The sequence below is a fragment of the Mobula birostris genome, chromosome 3, assembly GCF_030028105.1.
Source record: "Mobula birostris isolate sMobBir1 chromosome 3, sMobBir1.hap1, whole genome shotgun sequence".
Lineage (NCBI taxonomy): Eukaryota > Metazoa > Chordata > Chondrichthyes > Myliobatiformes > Myliobatidae > Mobula > Mobula birostris.
The window spans coordinates 70304304-70323708 of record NC_092372.1 but is presented as its reverse complement, the minus strand read 5'-3'; the positions used below and the strand labels follow the sequence as shown (position 1 = coordinate 70323708).

Genomic DNA, 19405 nt, shown 5'->3' with positions numbered 1-19405 from the left:
TTTTTTCCCAAAAGAAGTTATTTTTTTATATGACAATATTTTTGGTTGACAGTGTCTTTTACTTTTGTAGGTGTGTTCAATATGTCCTTTTTTTGCCACAGCTTCAGCAGTCTAAATCCTTATACAGGTCGACCTTCACTAATCCGGCACCATTGGGACCTGAGGAGTGCTGAATTAGTGAAAATGCCGAATTACAGAAGGATCATGTTAAGCATAATCAGTGCCGGATTATTGAAGTAACCGGGTTACAGGTCGTCGGATTAGTGAAGGTCGACCTGTACCATCATTTTGTTGCTGAATGCCCAATTTGGCCCCAAAGGTAACATTGATTGCTAATAGGTATTTTATTCTTAAAATCAGTAGGAACTTGATGATTTTGGGAAGATGATATCTGTGCTTCTTTAGCTGCCATCTCCATAGATGAACTAATCTCAATTACCTTCTGTAATAGTCTATTTTCTGAAAGCAAACATTTTTGAATTGCCTCACTGATGTTACAAGTCTATCATGTAACATGTCAATCAGTGACTGTCCAAAATTTCAGTTTTCAGACAATTACTTCAGTATTGCCACAAACTGAAATAGACTCGCCTTCCTCTTGATTTGTTTTTATATAAAATCTAAACCACTTAGCAATGATCAAAGGTTTAGGTGAATAGTGGTCCTATAAGACTTTTAACTACAGTTTGTCCTCATACGGCTTATTACCAGGCTTAGGTTACACTAGACTACATAATAAATGATTTTATACCCATCACAGTCAGAAAAGTTGGAACATGAATATCATCTGAAATTTGGTTTGCCAGTGCAAAATATTCAAATCTTTCAGTTTATGAACTCCATTGTACTGTCGTTTCATCATACGGCCCCATATCGCCAAACATCGTCACCATTTTACCGTTTTCAAACACAATTGTGTTCCAGAAAAGTTAATTAGTCTCATCTGTCTGTCTCCCCATCTCTCCCTCTGCACCTCACTCCGCCTCTCGCTCCCTCCACCTCCCTCTCCACCTCTTTTTTTAATTTATCTCCCTCTTCCCTCACCACACTTTCTGCGGCCATTTTCTCGTATTTTCACTCACCCACATTACACAGCTGTGTTGCACATGGACTTTTCTTTCCAAAGAGAACAAAACAATAAATATCGCATGGGGACTTGTCACCTCACCACTAGTTGTTATGTTTGTGGTACTAGGAAGCCAGGTAATGCACATGAGAGACAGAGAGGTGAGGAACTAATATACTGTTGTTTAACTTACTTGTAAGTCACCTACCCAGAATTCCCTCTCACAGTACATTTAGTACATAACATACAGGGAAGCTTGATAGCAACCCCATAAGGGTCAAAATATACATGAATACATAACAATTTCCACTATCGAGAACATCCACAACAAACTGGAATTATTCAGTAATATTAATTGCTGAAAGGATACATTGAAAGCCTGCCTATTCCCATTACCTGTCACTCATTTTGTCCAATCAGAGTTTTTTTGAAGTTAAGATGTTTATGACTATTCAATGTGACAACCACAGTAATTTTTGTAATAATTGTAATAATTGAAAGTTGGTTTAATATTTTCAAGAGATCTTAAAATGAGAGATCATTAGCTTTGACAGAAGCTTGATAATGCTTGGTTGCTAAGAATTTTATAGTTTTTTTTGTTAATGGATGCCTTTGCTAATCATTCTAGAATAAATATTTAGCCTATCTTATTCCAAAGTGCAATACTTTACATTTATTTGCATTAAGGTCTTCCCTCAAATTCCATAACTGATTTTGCTTCAGCTTAATAAGCTAATATTAGTACAGAATTTATTAAATCCTTAAATTTCTGTGTTTATTTGGATATACCTTTGGTTTGTCTTTATTCATAATTGCATCCTTTTTGTGCTATTTTCTAGGCTTCATTACTTTGACAACTACACACGCGATTCCACAATGTCTTAATCAATGCCTTATACACTGCAATTGCCACTTTGGTTTTATATTTAATGTTTCTTTATGAAAATGTACTTTTGGTGATTTCTATTCATAATTCTTATTTTAAAGATTCTTGAGTGTGATTAATTTTTTTGGTCCACTCTTGAAAGTTGTAAATACCTACCTCTGGACTCTTTCTAATTTATTATATTTGCTTTCTATGAGATTCAAGGTTAGTTTTTCTCAACTAGTGTTAAACAGGTTAAAACATGATTTGATATGATAATCAGGTAAATAATGTAAATAGTGACAGGTTGTTTTCTCTTGTGCCAATTTAACATATTATAAATGGAAAATGAAGTTGTTCTATAGCAGACTACTAAAATGTTCTTTGTACTGCAAAACATTATTAAAATACACAGAATTAGAATCAGGATCAATATCATTGACATATATTGTGAAATTCATTGTTTTGCAGCAGCAGTACAGTGCAAGAAATAAGACTTTACTATAAGTTACAATAAAAATAAATAACCATTCTCTGGAGGAACTTGGCAGGTCAAGCAGCATCTGTGTGGCAGGAATTCTCTCCCCTCTTTCTCCTATGCTCCAATGAATGAAGCCCTAGTCTGGATTGGGTGTTGTGTAATGAACTGGATATGATTAGTGAGCTTAAGGTAAAGGAATCCTTAGGAAACAGTAATCATAACATGTTAGTCCCCTTAGGAAGCAGTGATCATAATATGCTAAAATTCACCATGCAATTTGAGAGGGAGAAGCTAAAGTTAGATGCATCATTATTACAGTGGAGTAAATGGAATTACAGTGGCATGAGAGAGGAGATGGCCAAAGTTAATTGGAAGGAGACAGTAGCGGGGATGACAGCAGGGCAGCAATGGCTGGAGTTTCTGGGAGCAATTCGGAAGGCGCAGGATGGATACACCCCAAAGAAAAGGAAGTATTCTAAAGGCAGGATGACACAACTGTGGCTGACAAGGGAAGTCAAAGCCAACATAAAAGCACAAGAAAGGGCAGATAATAGAGGGAAAAATAGTGGGCAGTTAGTGGATTGGGAAATGCTTAAAATCAATGGACGACTATTAAATAAAACCATAAGGGGAAAAAAGATGAAATATGAAGGTAGCTAGGCAGTAATATAAAAAATGATACCAAAAATTATTTTAGATATATAAAGAATAAAAAAGAGGCGAGAGTAGATATTGAACCACCGGGAAATGACACTAGAGAGATAGAAACAAGGGACAAGGAAATTGTGGACAAACTAAATAAGTATTTTGCATCAGTCTTCACTGTGGAAGCTACTATGGTATGCCAGAAGGTTGAGGGTGTTAACATAGAACATAGAATAGTACAGCACAGTACAGGCCCTTCGGCCCAGAATATTGTGCCAACTCTCAAACCCTGCCTCCCATATAAGCCCCCACCTTAAATTCCTCCATATACCTGTCTAGTAGTCTCTTAAACTTCACTAGTGTATCTGCCTCCACCACTGACTCAGGCAAGTAAGAAATCTTCCTCTAATATTCCCCTTGAACTTCCCACCCCTTACCTTAAAGCCATGTCCTCTTGTATTGAGCGGTGGTGCCCTGGGGAGGAGGCGCTGGCTATCCACTCTATCTATTCCTCTTATTATCTTGTACACCTCTATCATGACTCCTCTCATCCTCCTTCTCTCCAAAGAGTAAAGTCCTAGCTCCCTTAATCTCTGATCATAATGCATACTCTCTAAACCAGGCAGCATCCTGGTAAATCTCCTCTGTACCCTTTCCAATGCTTCCACATCCTTTCTATAGTGAAGTGACCAGAACTGGACACAGTACTCCAAGTGTGGCCTAACCAGAGTTTTATAGAGCTGCATCATTACATCACGACTCTTAACTCTATCCCTCGACTTATGAAAGCTAACACCCCATAAGCTTTCTTAGTTACCCTATCCACCTGTGAGGCAACTTTCAGGGATCTGTGGATATGTACCCCCAGATCCCTCTGCTCCTCCACACTACCAAGTATCCTGCCATTTACTTTGTACTTACTCTGCCTTGGAGTTTGTCCTTCCAAAGTGTATCACCTCACACTTCTCAGGGTTGAACTCCATCTGCCACTTCTCAGCCCACTTCTGCATCCTATCAATGTCTCTCTGCAATCTTTGACAATCCTCTACACTATCTACAACACCACCAACCTTTGTGTCGTCTGCAAATTTGCCAACCCACCCTTCTACACCCACATCCAGGTCGTTAATAAAAATCACGAAAAGTAGAGGTCCCAGAACAGATCCTTGTGGGACACCACTAGTCACAATCCTCCAATCTGAATGTACTCCCTCCACCACGACCCTCTGCCTTCTGCAGGCAAGCCAACTCTGAATCCACCTGGCCAAACTTCCCTGGATCCCATGCCTTCTGACTTTCTGAATAAGCCTACCATGTGGAACCTTGTCAAATGTCTTACTAAAATCCATATAGATCACATCCACTGCGCTACCCTCATCTATATGCCTGGTCACCACCTCAAAGAACTCTATCAGGCTTGTTAGACACGATCTGCCCTTCACAAAGCCATGCTGACTGTCCCTGATCAGACCATGATTCTCTAAATGCCCAGAGATTCTATCTCTAAGAATCTTTTCCAACTGCTTTCCCACCACAGACGTAAGGCTCACTGGTCTATAATTACCCAGACTATCCCTACTACCTTTTTTGAACAAGGGGACAACATTCGCCTCCCTCCAATCCTCCGGTACCATTCCCATGGACAACGAGGACGTAAAGATCCTAGCCAGAGGCTCAGCAATCTCTTCCCTCGCCTCGTGGAGCAGCTGGGGAATATTCCATCAGGCCCCGGGGACTTATCCGTCCTAATGTATTTTAACAACTCCAACACCTCCTCTCCCTTAATATCAACATGCTCCAGAACATCAACCTCACTCATATTGTCCTCACCATCATCAAGTTCCCTCTCATTGGTGAATACCGAAGAGAAGTATTCATTGAGGACCTCGCACACTTCCACAGCCTCCAGGCACATCTTCCCACCTTTATCTCTAATCGGTCCTAATCACCTGCAAGTTCTAGCCTTATAGCCTCATAATTTGCCCTTCCCCAATTAAAAGTTTTTCTGTCCTCTCTGATTCTGTCCTTTTCCATGATAATGCTAAAGGCCAGGGAGCGGTGGTCACTGTCCCCCTGATGCTCACCCACTGAGAGATCTGTGACCTGACCCGGTTCATTATCTAGTACTAGATCTAGTATGGCATTCCCCCTAGTCGGCCTGTCCACATATTGTGACAGGAATCTGTCCTGGACACACTTAACAAACTCTGCCCCATCTAAACCCTTGGAACTAATCAGGTGCCAATCAATATTAGGGAAGTTAAAGTCATCCATGATAACAACCCTGTTATTTTTGCACCTTTGCAAAATCTGCCTCCCAGTCTGCTCCTCTGTATCTCTGCTGCTACCAGGGGGCCTATAGAATACCCCCAGTGGAGTAACTGCTCCCTTCCTGTTCGTGACTTCCACCCATACTGACTCAAAAGAGGATTCTGCTTCATTACCCACCCTTTCTGTAGCTGTAATAGTATCCCTGACAAGTAATGCCACCCCTCCTCCCCTTTTTCCGCCCTCTCTATCCCTTTTAAAGCACTGAAATCCAAGGAATATTGAGAGTTCTTTCCTGCCATGGTGCCAGCCAAGTCTCTGTAATGGCCACTCCATCATAATTCCATGTATGTATCCAAGCTCTCAGTTCATCACCTTTGTTCCTGATGCTTCTTGCACTGAGGTACACACATTTCAGCCCTTCTACCTTACTGTCTTTACACCATTTATTCTGCTTCTCTTTCCTCAAAGCCTCTCTATATGTTAGATCTATATGTTAAGGGGCAGAAGTGAGTGCAGTTGCTATTACTAGGGAGATGGTGCTTGTGAAACTGGAAGGTCTGAAGGTAAATAAGTCACTTGGACCTGATGGACTATGCCCCAGCATTCTAAAAGAGGCAGCTGAAGAGATCGTGGACGCATTAGTAATGATCATTCAAGACTCGCTAGTCTCTGGCATGTTTCCACAAGACTGGAAAATTGCAAATGTCACTCCATTCTTCAAGAAGGAAGGGAGGCAGAAGAAAAGAAATATAGGCCAGTTAAACTGACCTCAGTAGTTGGGAAGATGTCAGAATTGATTGTTAAAATGTAGTTTCAGGGTACTTGTAGGCACATGAAAAATTAGGCCTAACTCAGCATGGTTTCCTTAAAGGAAAATCTTATGTAACACTCAGCTCTATCAACTCACGTTTGTCTAGAGGAAACTGCTGTCTGCCCGCCAAACTGTGTCTACGTTTGCGTAGATGCTGTGTAATGCACCCCGGTACAAACCCACAAGGTAAAGTATCTGACAGTACACAATGTACAATTAAATGATTACATGTTACAACTCTTTTAGGTGATGTGGTTAATAGAAACAAATAACACAAAGGCACCACTCAGTAAGTTTATGAGTCTTGTGCACAAAATATAATTCACTGGAGCTCACGCCTTCCCGATCAATCCACAATCGACTTCTGAACTTCCGACAGCATCTGAACGGTCAAAATCCGGTATCCACCATCTGGGACCCCCAGCCACTCCCGCACTCGCCCTTTCTCTTCGCTTGCCTCGCAAAAAAGCCCGCCTACTCTCTCTCAGTTCCCCCCTATACAGGATAGCATAACGGGTCATCATTGGTTAGTTCCCTGTTATCTGTAACTTTAACCCAAACATCGCAGCTATTAACATTTAACATCATTTAACATTGCAGAGAAGCCGTTTCATATAATACTACAGAGAAGCCATTTTGTTAGCCTTAACAGTTAACATTACAGTTAATAGAACCCTACATTCTCCCCCCACCGAATTTAGTCATGCCCTCATGACTTTCACATAATTCGCCAACCCCTCCTACAAAACACAGAGCCCAATCCAAGTACAGAGTGTTCTCAAGTAATGTTATGTCTTAGTTTGGAAAAAATTAGTAGAGCTTTTGATCCTCGATTCGATTTTGAGAGAAGATGGGGCTCCTTTGCCAAATATTATCATTTAATTTGAATTAATTTATATGGTTTCCTTCCAATCTTATATAAATGTGAATTGGTGGTTGATGATTTTTCTTCTATATATAGAGAGAGAGAGATGATTATAAAACGTATTGCTCCAGGAGTTGGTTCCTAATGTTTTTTTTTCTTTTTTTTTTCTTTTTCTTTCTCTTGTAGTTAGTAGGGTTTTTTCTTTTAGTTAGTTGGGGTTCTCTTTTTTCCTTTTCTTTATAAAAAATAATTTTTTATTATATATTTTTTGATAAGTTTTTTTTCAGCTTTAACTATATATATCAATTTGTTGAAGTCTTGTATCATTTTATAGCTGTAGAAGATTATGTATCAATAAAAATATTTTTTAAATGAAATGAAGCATTACAGAGAAGCCATTTTGTTAGCCTTAACAGTTAACATTACAGTTAATATTACTGAGAGCCCTACACTTACCTGAAAAATCTGTTGGAACTCTGGGGAAATAACAAGCTGGATTGACAATGGAGAATCAGTTGATGTCGTGTACTTGGATTTTCAGAAGACCATTGACAGGTGCTCACATGATGCTGCTAAGCAAGTAAGAGCTAGGGTATTACAGGAAAGGTACTACCATGGATAGAGCATTGGCTGATTGGCAGGAGGCAAAGAGTGAGGATAAAGGGATCCTCTTGGGATTTGCTGCCGGTGACTAGAGGTGTTTCATAGGGGTCTGTGTTGGGACTGCTTCTTTTTACATTGTATGTCAACAATTTGGATGATGAAATTGGTGGCTTTGTGGCTAAGTTTGCAGATGATATGAAGATGGATGGAGGGACAGATAGTGTTGAGGAATCAGAGAGGGAGCAGATGGCCTTGGATTAGGAGGTGACAGATGAAATACAGCATTGGGAAGTGTATGGTCATGCACATTGGTAGAAGGAATAAAAGCATAGACCACTTTCTAAATAGGGAGAAAATTCAAAAGTCCGAGATGCAAAAGCATTTGGGCGTCCTCATGCAGGATTCCCAAAAGGTTAATTTACAGGTTGAATCGGTGGTGAGGAAAGCAAACCCAATGTTAGCATTCATTTGAAGAGGACTAGAATATAAAAGCAAGGGTGTAATGCTGAGGCTGTATAAGGCACTGGAGAGACCTCACAGAGTATTGTGAGCAGTTTTGGGCCCATTATCTAAGAAACAATGTGCTCACATTGGAAAAGGTTCAGAGCAGGTTCACAAGAATGATTCTGGGAACGAAAGGGTTATCATATGAGCAGTGATCGAAGGCTCTTGGCCTGTACTGTCTGGAATTTAGAAGAATGAGGGGAGATCTCATTGAAACCTATCAAATGTTGAAGGGCCTAGATAGAGTGGATGTGAAAAGGATGTTTCCTTTGGTGGGGGTGTCTAAGACCAAAGGGAACAGCCTCACAGTAGAGGGACATCCATTTAGAACAGAGATGTGGAGGAATTTCTTTAGTCAGAGGGTGGTGAATCTGTAGAACTCATTACCACACAGAGCTGTTCAGGCCAGGTCACTGGGTGCATTTAGGGGGGAGGTTGATAGGTTCTTGATTAGTCAGAGTGTGAAAGGCAGGAGAAGAGGGTTGAGAGGAAAATGGATCAGCCATTATGAAATGACAGAGCAGACTCAATGGGGCCAAATGGCCTAATTCTGCTCCAAATATCATGTGTCTTCAGCCTAAAGCCTTCTTCATCCACATGTCTTCCTGTGACTCCACTTTCAGTGAACCATGTATTTGTAGTTAATCTTTACAGAAATAGGTAGAAAAAGGGAGGAGGTCCTGAAGAGAGAATTCAGGAAGATGGGTAGGAAGCTGAAAAGCAGGATCTCTAGGATAGTAATCTCAGGATTGCTGCCTGTACCACGTGCTAACAAGCTCAAGAATAGCATGATCAGGCATAGTGATGCGTGGCTGAGAGACTGGTGTAGGGGGCAGGGCTTTGGGTTCCTGGATCATTGGGGCCTCTTCTGGGGGAGGAATGACCTGTACAAAAAGGACAGGTTACACCCGAACCCAAAGGGATCCGATATCCTAGTAGGCAGGTTTAATAGAGCTGTTAGGGAGGGTTTAAACTAATTTGGCAGGGGAATGGGAACCAGAGTGATAGGGCTGAGGAAGGGGAAAACAGAAATAAATCAAAGATAGTGTGCAACAGAGATGATAGAGAGGACAGGCAGGAGATGAGGCATAATCACAGCCAGTGGGATGAGTTACAGGGCAATAGAGGCGTAGTGCAGTTAAAACAGAAAGCAACAAATACTGGACTGAAAGTGTTTGAGTGCCTGCAGCATAGAAATAAAATGGGTGATCTTGAAATTCAGCTACAGATTGGCAAGTATGACTTTGTGGCCATCTCTGAAACTTGGCTAAAGGATGGCTGCCATTGGGAGCTGCAAGTCAAAGAATATACGGTGTATCGGAAAGATAAGTTAGTAGGCAGAGGGGGTGGTGTGGCCCTGTGAATAAGAAATAATATTAAATCATTAGAAAGGGATGACATAGGATCAGAAGGTGTAGAGTTTCTATGGATTGAGTTAAGAAATGGCAAGGGTAAAAGGACCCTAATGGCAGTTGTATACAGGCCTCCGAACAGCAACCGGGATGTGGATTATAAATTACAGCAGGAGATAGAAAAGGCATGTCAGAAGGCCAATGTCATGATAATGGTTTGGGATTTTAACATGAAAATGGATTGGGAAAACCAGACCAGTACTGGCCCTCAAGAGAGAGAATTTGTAGAATGTCTAAGGGATGGCTTTTTAGAACAGCTTGTTGTTGAGCCCACTGGGGGATCGGCTGTGCTGGGTTGGGTGTTATGCAATGATCCCGATGTGATAAGAGAGCTTAAGGTTAAGGAACCCTTGGGGAACAGTGATCACAGTATGATTGAGTTCACTTTGAAATTTGAGAAGGAGAAACTAAATTCCAATATGTCAGTATTTCAGTGGAATAAAGGAAATTACAATTGCATGAGAGGGGAACTGGCCAAGGTTGACTGGAAAAAGACACTAGTAGGAAGGACAGCAGAGCAGCAATGGCTGGAGTTTGCGAAAAATGAGGGAAGTGCAAGACAGATCCAAATAAGAAGAAATTTTCAAGTGGAAGAAGAACACTTTCATGGCTGACAAGTGAAGTCAGAGCCAAAGTAAAAGCAAAAGAGAGGGCATACAAGGAAGCCAAAGCTAGTGGGAAGATAGAGGATTGGAAAACTTTCGAATACTCTCAGAAGGAAACTAAGATCATTAGGAAGGAAAAGATGAATTATGAAAGGAAGCTGTCAACTAATATCAAAGAAGATACTAAAAGCTTTTTAAGTATGTAAAGAGTAAAAGAGAGTTGAGGGTAGCTATAGGACCCATACAAAATGACGCAAGAGATATTGTAATGAGAGACGCAGAGATGGCAGAGGAACTGAATGCGTATTTTGTATGTCTTCACATTGGAAGACATCTGCAGTATACTGAATTTTCAAGAGTGTCAGGGAAGTGAAGTATGTGTGGTGAAAATTATGGCTGAGGAGGTGCTCAGGAAGCTTAATGGTCTGAGGGCGGATAAATCTCCTGAACCTAATGGAATGCACCCTCTGATTCTGAAGGAAGTAGCTGGTGAGATTGCGGAGGCATTCTTTCAAGAATCAATAGATTCTGGCATTGTACCGGATGACTGGAAAATTGCAAATGTTACTCCGCTATTTAAGAAGGGTGGGAGGCAGCAGAAAGGAAACTATAGACCTGTTAGCCTGGTTGGGAAGTTGTTGGAATCAATTGTTAGGGGTGAGGTTATGGAGCACCTGGAGGCACATGACAAGATAGGCCAAAGCCAGCATGGTTACCTGAAAGGAAAATCCTGCCTGACAAACCTACTGCAATTCTTTGAGGAAATTACAAGCAGGGTAGACAAAGGAGATGCAGTATACGTGGTGTACTTGGATTTTCAGAAGGCCTTTGACAAGGTGCTGTACTTGAGGCTGCTTAGCAAGATAAGAGCCCATGGAATTACAGGGGAGTTACTAGCATGGGTGGAGCATTGGCTGATTGGCAGAAAACAGAGAGTGGGAATAAAGGGATCCTACTCTGGCTGGCTGCGGGTTACCAGTGGAGTTCCACAGGTATCGGTGTTGGGACCGCTGCTTTTTATGATGTATTTCAATGACTTGGACTGTGGGATTAATGGATTTGTGGCTAAATTTGCCAACGATACAAAGATAGGTGGAGGAGCGGGTAGTGTTGAGGAAACAGAGTGCCTGCAGAGAGACTTAGTTTAGGGGAATGGGCAAAGAAGTGGCAAATGAAATACAATGTTGGAAAGTGTATGGTCATGCACTTTGGTGGAATAAATAAATGGCCAGACTATTGTTTAGATGAGGAGAGAATTCAAAATGCAGAGATGCAAAGGGACTTGAGAGTCCTCGTACAGGATACCCTAAAGGTTAACCTCCAGGTTGAGTCGCTGGTGAAGAAGGCAAATGCAATGTTGGCATTCATTTCTAGAGGTATAGAGTATAAGAGCAGAGGTGTGATGTTGAGGCTCTATAAGGCACTCGTGACCACACTTGGAGTATTGTGTGCAGTTTTGGGCTTCTTATTTTAGAAAGGATATACTGACATTGGAGAGGGTTCAGAGAAGATTCACAAGAGTGATTCCAGGAGTGAAAGGGTTACTGTATGAGGAACATCTGGCAGCTCTTGGGCTGTATTCCCTGAAGTTCAGGAGAATAGGTGGGGGGGGGGGGGGAATCTCAAAGAAACATTCCAAATGCTAAAAGGCCTGAACAGATTAGATATGGCAAAGTTATTTCCCATGGTAGGGGAGTCTAGGACAAGAAGGCACAACTTCAGGATTGAAGGATGTCCAATTAGAACAGAGATGCGGAGAAATTGCTTTAGTCAAAGGGTGCTACATCTGTGGAATTTGTTGTCACGAGTGGCTGTGGAGGCCAAGTGCATTTAAGGCAGAAATGGATAGGTTCTTGATTAGCCGGGGCATCAAAGGGTATGGGCAGAAAGCAGAAGAGTGGGAATGACTGGAAGAATTGGATCAACCCATGATTGAATGGCAGAGCAGACTCGATGGGCCGAATGGCCTACTTCTGCTCCTACATATCATATCTTATCTAAATAATGTGCCAACAGAAATTTGTAGGGCCAATGAGCTAGTACCTGGTCAGTAACATCGGAAGTAATGAACCTTCCTAAGAATCTCTGTTGCACGTTACCGGTCCCTGCCTTGTTGTAGGGTTTGGAGGCTTGCGTGCCTCAATGACCTGGAGAGCTGTAGTATATTGGCTGGAGTCAAGGCCTTGTGCTTTGACTCTTGGTAGGGTCACCCATGCCAAACAGGTCAAAGGGTAAAGGCCATACTAAGAGTGGTCCACCAATCCCCCAGGTTTGGGGGTTCAGCTCAGGGCTAACAACCCTGAAGACTGTTTAAAAAAAAACCTTATGGAAACTGCAGTGAAGAATCCTTCTATATCTGTCTCCACCCGAGATTTGCATGACTGGCAGTAGTGAGTACCAAGAGGAAGCTACTGGCATAATGAAGGAAGCCCTGAACACTGCGAAGACCAAGACCAAAATTGAATTTTAGAATGTACGAACCATGGACAGATAGAGATGGAGGACTTTTATTGCTGCCATGGACGTCAACAGCATAACAGGAAGTAACTGCTAACTATGCCACTGACTACTTATTTTCAATCTCTGAAACATCTGTTAAAATGTACTTCACTTTCTGCTGTGTGTCAATGAATCATAATCGCTCCTTCCATTTTGAAAATCATGGCCAGTGGCATTAAGTTCTATAGAACTTGAAATATATCCTATACATTTAAAACAGGATTGTTTTTCTTTTAACGTCTAGTTTCATGGAGGCTTAATTTTAATTAACTGATAAAGTTGTGACTGTTAGTTGAACATAGTCAATATACTCGAACATTTTTATTCCCAGATACCGATTTTTTTGTATCATTCAATATTTGTATTGACAGCTATAAATCCTGTGATAGTATAACTGAGACCACCAGTATTCTTACACAGCGGTCCCCAACCACCGGGCCGCGAGGAAGCGATATGGTTTGGTGATAGGAGTCAGCTGCACCTTTCCTTATTCCTTGTCACGCCCACTGCTGAGCCTGAACGCACGCGAGGTCATTACCCGCGCGTCATCCATTTCAGCGTGGGAAGGAGATCAACTCCTCGAGCTTGCAAATGACGGCGGGCTGGAAAGTATGTTTGACATAACATCTCTGCCGGCATTCTGGATCAAAGTCAAGGCTAAATATCCTGAGGTAGCCACAAAAGCACTGAAAACATTGCTTCCATTTCCAACATATCTCTGCAATGAATGCAACAAAAACTAAATTGCGGAATATACTGGACACAAGGAACCCCCTTCGAGTATCACTGTCTCCCATCACCGTGTTGTTGCAGGGAAACAAGCCCAGGGCTCCCACTGATTCAGCGATATTGGTGTGTTGCAATGATTTTATATGTTCATACGGGGAAAATATGCGCTGCGTGTTTAATATCCAAACGTTACTTAAAATGTTATGATGCTATTGACTTACTTATATAACCATATAACAATTACAGCACGGAAACAGGCCATCTCTCCCCTTCTAGTCCGTGCCGAACGCTACTCTCACCTAGTCCCACCGACCTGCACTCAGCCCATAACCCTCCATTTCTTTCCTGTCCATATACCTATGCAATTTTTCTTTAAGTGATAATATCGAACCTGCCTCTACCACTTCTACTGGAAGTTTGTTCAACACTTAATTCAAGCTCCCCTGATAATTGACTTATCACTATATTCATGCGAGGAAAATATGCGCTGTGTGTTTAATATTAAATTCGTTAGATAAACCCTTTTAGAAAGGAAATTGAGTGTATTAGCCACTTATCACCGATATTCCGGTCGTAATTAACACCCCCCCTCCCCCCCGAACAGAATCGCCAAAAACGATTTGTAGAAAAAAATCGTGCACGCATGCACAAGTCACGCATGTGCGCTGGTGCCCGCGCAAGGCTTCATGGTGATTGTAGTCTTTCTCGGGGTAAACCCAGCGTATTTGACTGCTACTCTTGGCTGTTGGCAACCCTACCACCACCACCCCAGGTCGGCCAGTCCGCAAGAATATTGTCGATATGAAACCGGTCCGCAGTGCGAGAAAGGTTGGGGACCCCTGTTCTTACTGAAAGAAAACATGATTACAGATTGACATGCACGAATGTACAGGATTTTATAGTTGGAAAGTTTATTGAAAGTTTCACTATAAAAACAACATCAAAATAAATAGCAACTAACATCTGCTGGAAGAACACAACGGCCTGAGCAACATCTGTTGGAAAAAATAAATTGTTGAAAAAAATAAATTGTTGAAATTTTGGGTGGAAACCTTACATGAGGATAGGGTCTTTCCAGAATGGAATGAAAGATTGCCTTATAAGAGTTTCTTTCTTACAGATGCTGTTCAGTTCTTCCAATAGATTGTTACTTCCCATTACAATATGTGCAATCTCTTATGTCATTAAAATAAAAGGGTTCAAAATGACAGTAATATCTTTTACATAAAGGGAATTCACCAAGTAGACCTATGGTTCCCAGAGTGGGCAATATCACCCTTCTATGGGCAGTGGGAGTTTCTAAGGAGACAATGAAGATAAAGGAGGCAGTGAGGGAGTGCTCAGTCGTAAGAGGGATAGCTGAGGGATTACAGGCTTAATTTAACAAATTATAAGCATTTGAACCTCAGTGCTTCATCTCTTGCCAACCCACTGTTGTCTTAAACTTTGCTCAAAGTGTGTCATGGTTGTTGAAAAGCAATGTGATACTTATGTATTTGGCATATTATGAGAAATCTGAACTGAAGATATTGTGTTATTTTTGGGCCTGGCCTGCAAATTATTGCCATTCACTACTGTAGTACAGTGTTAGCTAATATTATTCCCATACTCTCCTCAAGCAGTGACAATTCCTCTGAATTAGGGTATGACATTCAATGGATGGATGTTATTTGAAATAATGCCGAATGCCAGGAAACTAAACTTTAAGAAGAATGTCAAGGACTTGGAAAGAGAATAGAGGAGGTATGGCAGGAATGAAGGACTACTGTGACATGAAAAGACCATTGATTTCCATATTTCCTTATGATAAATGAAGCCATTTTGACCCACAACACAGAATGCTGGAGGAACTCAGCAGGCCAGGCAGCATCCGTGGAAAAAAGTACAGTTGAAATCTACTCTTCAGCTTTTTTTCTCCAGTCCTGCTGAAGGGTTTTGGCCTGAAACATCGACTGTTCTTTATTCTATAGATGATGCCTGGCCTGCTGAATTCCTCCAGCATTTTGTGTGTGTTGCTGGGATTTCCAGCATCTACAGATTTTCTCCTGTTTCGATTTTGGCCCATCAAGTCCATGCCAGATCACAGAGCAATTCCCTTCCCACTGATTTTTCTTCAATCTATTCTCTCTACATTCCCATCAATTTACCCTAGATTCTACCATTTACCTGCACACCAAGAGCAGTTTGCAGTAGCCAATTAATCTACACCTGCATGTCTTTGCGATGTGAAAGGAAAAGAAAAGGAAGGAAAACAAACTTGGAGTATTGTTAGTAATTTTGGGCCCCTTATCTATTCAAGGATGTGCTAACATTGGAGAGAGTGCAGCGAAAGTTCATTTCCCATGGTAGGGGAGTCTAGGACAAGAGGGCACAACTTCCGGATTGAAGGATGTCCATTTAGAACAGAAATGTAGAAAACTTACTTTAGTCAGAGGGTGGTTAATCTGTGGGATTTGTTGCCACAAGCGGCTATGGAGGCCAAATCATTGGGTGCATTTAAGGCAGAGACAGATAGGTTCTTGATTAGCCAGGGCATCAAAGGGTATGGGGAGGAGGTAAGGGAGTTGGGATGACTCGAAGAATTGGATCAGCCATGATTGAATGGTAGAGCAGACTCGGTGGGCCAAATGGCCTACTTCTGCTCCTATATCTTATGGTCTTATAAGTGATCCTGGGAATGAAAGGGTTAACATATGAGGAGGATTTGATGGGGGACGGGTCTCACTGAATACCTATTGAATACCGAAAGGCCTGGATAGAGTGATCGTAGAGAGGGTGTTTCCTATAGTGGAGGATTCTAGGATCAGAGGGTGCAACCTCAAAATTTCCCTTTAGAACCGAAATGAGGAATTTCTTTATCCAGTGAGTGGTAAATCTGTGGCCATAAATGGTTGTGGAGGCCAAGTCATTGGGTATATTGAAAGCAGAAGTTGATAGGTTCTTGATTAGTAAGGGTGTCAAAGGTTTCGGGGAGAAGACAGGAGAATGGGGTTGAGAGGGATAATAAATCTGCCATGATGAAATAATGGAGCAAATTCATGGTCTAATTAAGCTGAATAGCCTAATTCTAGTAGTACAAACAAGTGCAGATTTTGGTCTAACCCTCGACTGTAAAAAAAACCAGATGTATGGTAATAGCAAAACAGCAGGATACTCCCAACTGCTAATTGTACATTGATAACCAAGAGATTGAACAAAAGACCAGCTTTAATTACCCTGGTAGCTTTATATCACAAAATGCTCGAAGTAAAGTAGAAATGAAAAGAAGAATTGCTATTGCCAAAACCAACTTCCAAAAAATGAAATCCATTTTTGCCAACAGACACATTTCTATGACAACAAGGCTTAGGCTACTAAAATGTTACATCTGGTCAATTTTGCTGTATGCTTCCAAAACATGGACTATAACACCAGAACAAAGAAACTTAGAAGCAACAGAAATGTGGTTTTTTAGAAGAATACTGAAAATATCATATAGAGACAGGGTAACTAATGAGACAGTACTCCAACATGCCCATACAAAAAGGTCTTTAATGAGAACATCAAATGAGACGAAATTTAAATTCCTGGGCCATGTCATCAGAAAGGGAGAAATAGAATGCCTTACATTACAAGGCCGTATTCCTGGGAAACACGGAAGAGGAAGGCAAAGAAGAAAATGTATGGACACTGTGAAAGAACTAACAAATCTAAATGTGCGAGATATCAATGACGCTGCAAGAGATTATTGTTCGATGTGGAGAGCCATGATCGCACAAGCGTGTAACATGCAAGGCACATGAAGAAGAAGAACCCTAATTCTGCTCCAGTGGTCTTATTAATAGGATATATCTTGAGGAATGTAGTGACCACAATATAACACAATCCAGATGCATTTTGAGGGTGAACTGCATAGGAACAAAATTACTGTATTCAAAGAACCCAAAACCCATATAGTCATAGGGATAACATCAACGCCTACGTAAACGTGCGGCCCTGGAATTTAGGATTGCTGATCTTTCCACAGGTGGCTGGCAGCTTCATCCAGCCCCTGTCATGATTGAGCAGTTATTTGTTGAACACTGTCATTGCACGGTCACCTTAGCACAAATTTACTTGCCATTTCACAGTCCATGCCTAAACATCGTGTGCCTCTTGCTGCTATAAACCACACCATTACATGAAACTCTAAATGTAGTAAAATCTTTTTTAAAAGATCTCTCTTTAATATCTTAAATAATTAAATAATTCTAGAAAGAAAGAGAAAATTACTTTTTAAAGGGACTCTTTTATTTGAAAATTAGAACCATTTTTATTTCTGTAACCACAATGCAGATGTTCAAAAGGGGAAGAACTAAAAATAAATGACAAAAGACTGCAAAAAGATGTAAAATCACTTCCTCTTTCTCATTAAACTAACTTTACACAGTAATTGTATTTAAGTTTTCAAATGCTGGAAATCGGATAAAAGGCCATGAAATAAATAAAGACATAAACCCTACAGACATGAAACAGCAAAAGTTAATCAATGAAAAAATATTGGAAATGATTCATTAAGGCATATTGAAGTTAGAGAAATATGTTAAAAGTAGTTACATCTTAATAAAGAGCTATACCCTCCAAATATCCGGACCTGCCTCTCAGGTTTTTTTGCACTACCTTACTTTCCCTTTTCTATTTTCTATTTATGATTTATAATTTAAACTTCTAATATTTACTATCGATTTGTACTCCAGGGAGCGCGAAGCGCAGAATCAAATATCGCTATGATGATTTTACGTTCTGGTATCAATTGTTTGGTGACAATAAAGAACAGGTTTCCCCCGCCATCCGAGGGTAGAGCGTTCCTATGAAACGGTTCATAAGCTGGAATGTCGTAAAGCAAAGAACCAATTACCATTTATTTATATGAGAAAATTTTGTGAGCGTTGGCAGACCCTGAAATAACCTACCAAATCATGCCAATAACACATAAAACCTAAAATAACAGTAACATATAGTAAAAGCAGGAATGATATGATAAATACACAGCCTGTATAAAGTAGAAATAATGTATGTAGAGTGTAGTATCACTTACGGGAATCGGGAAGACAACGCCGAGCACACTGATGATGGTGTGTTAGGCTGAGTCGTCGGAGGGTGGGGTGGTGCAGTGGCCCCCACCCTCCGGGCAATGACCCAATACCGATCCGCGAAGCATGCAGGGGTACAGCGGTAGCCAGGAGGCACACAGCATATCTTTAAGAAAAAAGCCGAAATAAACATGCTAATTAATTAGGTGCCGCCCGGCACATAAATGTCGGCCCAGATCAGAGGCGATTGCGGATTGCGTCGCCTCTTCTGATCTGGGCCAACAATTACATGTTGGGCGGTACCTAATTAATTAGCATGTTTATTTCGGCTTTTTTCTTAAAGATGTGCTGTGTGCCTCCCGACTACCGCTGCATTCTCCACAAATCAGTAGTTGTCCGCGGCCTGGGGGTTGGGGTGGTGGGACACTGGGGTGTCATCTCGTCGTCTGTTTCCATTAGGGCAGGCAGCTCATCTTCTCCTATGACTGCCCACCTCGATGTCGAAGGTCGAGGTTCGTCATCTGCTGTGGCTGATGTGGAAGGCTTGCTTGACTGCTGAGCCTTGCGCATTTTTCTATCACACAGTTCTTTGTAAGGACTCAAACCATCCTGCAAATATCCCCTAAACCGACGTACCCTTTCAAAATTAAAGTCGTACTTTATCATTGCAGCGAAAATCTCACGCAGTTGCTTCACGTTCAGTTCACTACTGCATTCGGTTTCAATTGTTATTCTTTCCTCTTCCAATTGCATCAGCTCTTCATCTATCAGTTCTTGGTCATGGGATGCCAAAACCTCTTCAACATCATCTTCGTCAGCTTCCACAAGCCAAACTCACTTTGTCCTTACTTCGTTCACCACGATCGAAACTCTTAATTATGTCTAGTTTTACGCTAAGTGTAACACCCTTACGAGCTCTTTTAGGCTCTTCCGATACTTTAGAACTCATCTTGCTAACGACTGCTCACAGGCACGTGTTTAAGCAATGCTGGCTAGAA

General features: G+C 41.3%; 1 protein-coding gene across 2 annotated transcripts in view; it reads left to right on the top strand.

Moving 5' to 3' along the window:
- The window catches only part of LOC140195113 (kelch-like protein 5), a 142645-nt gene that overhangs the window by 3442 nt on the left and 119798 nt on the right, over positions 1-19405 (top strand). The gene's annotated exons all lie outside the window — the stretch shown is intronic.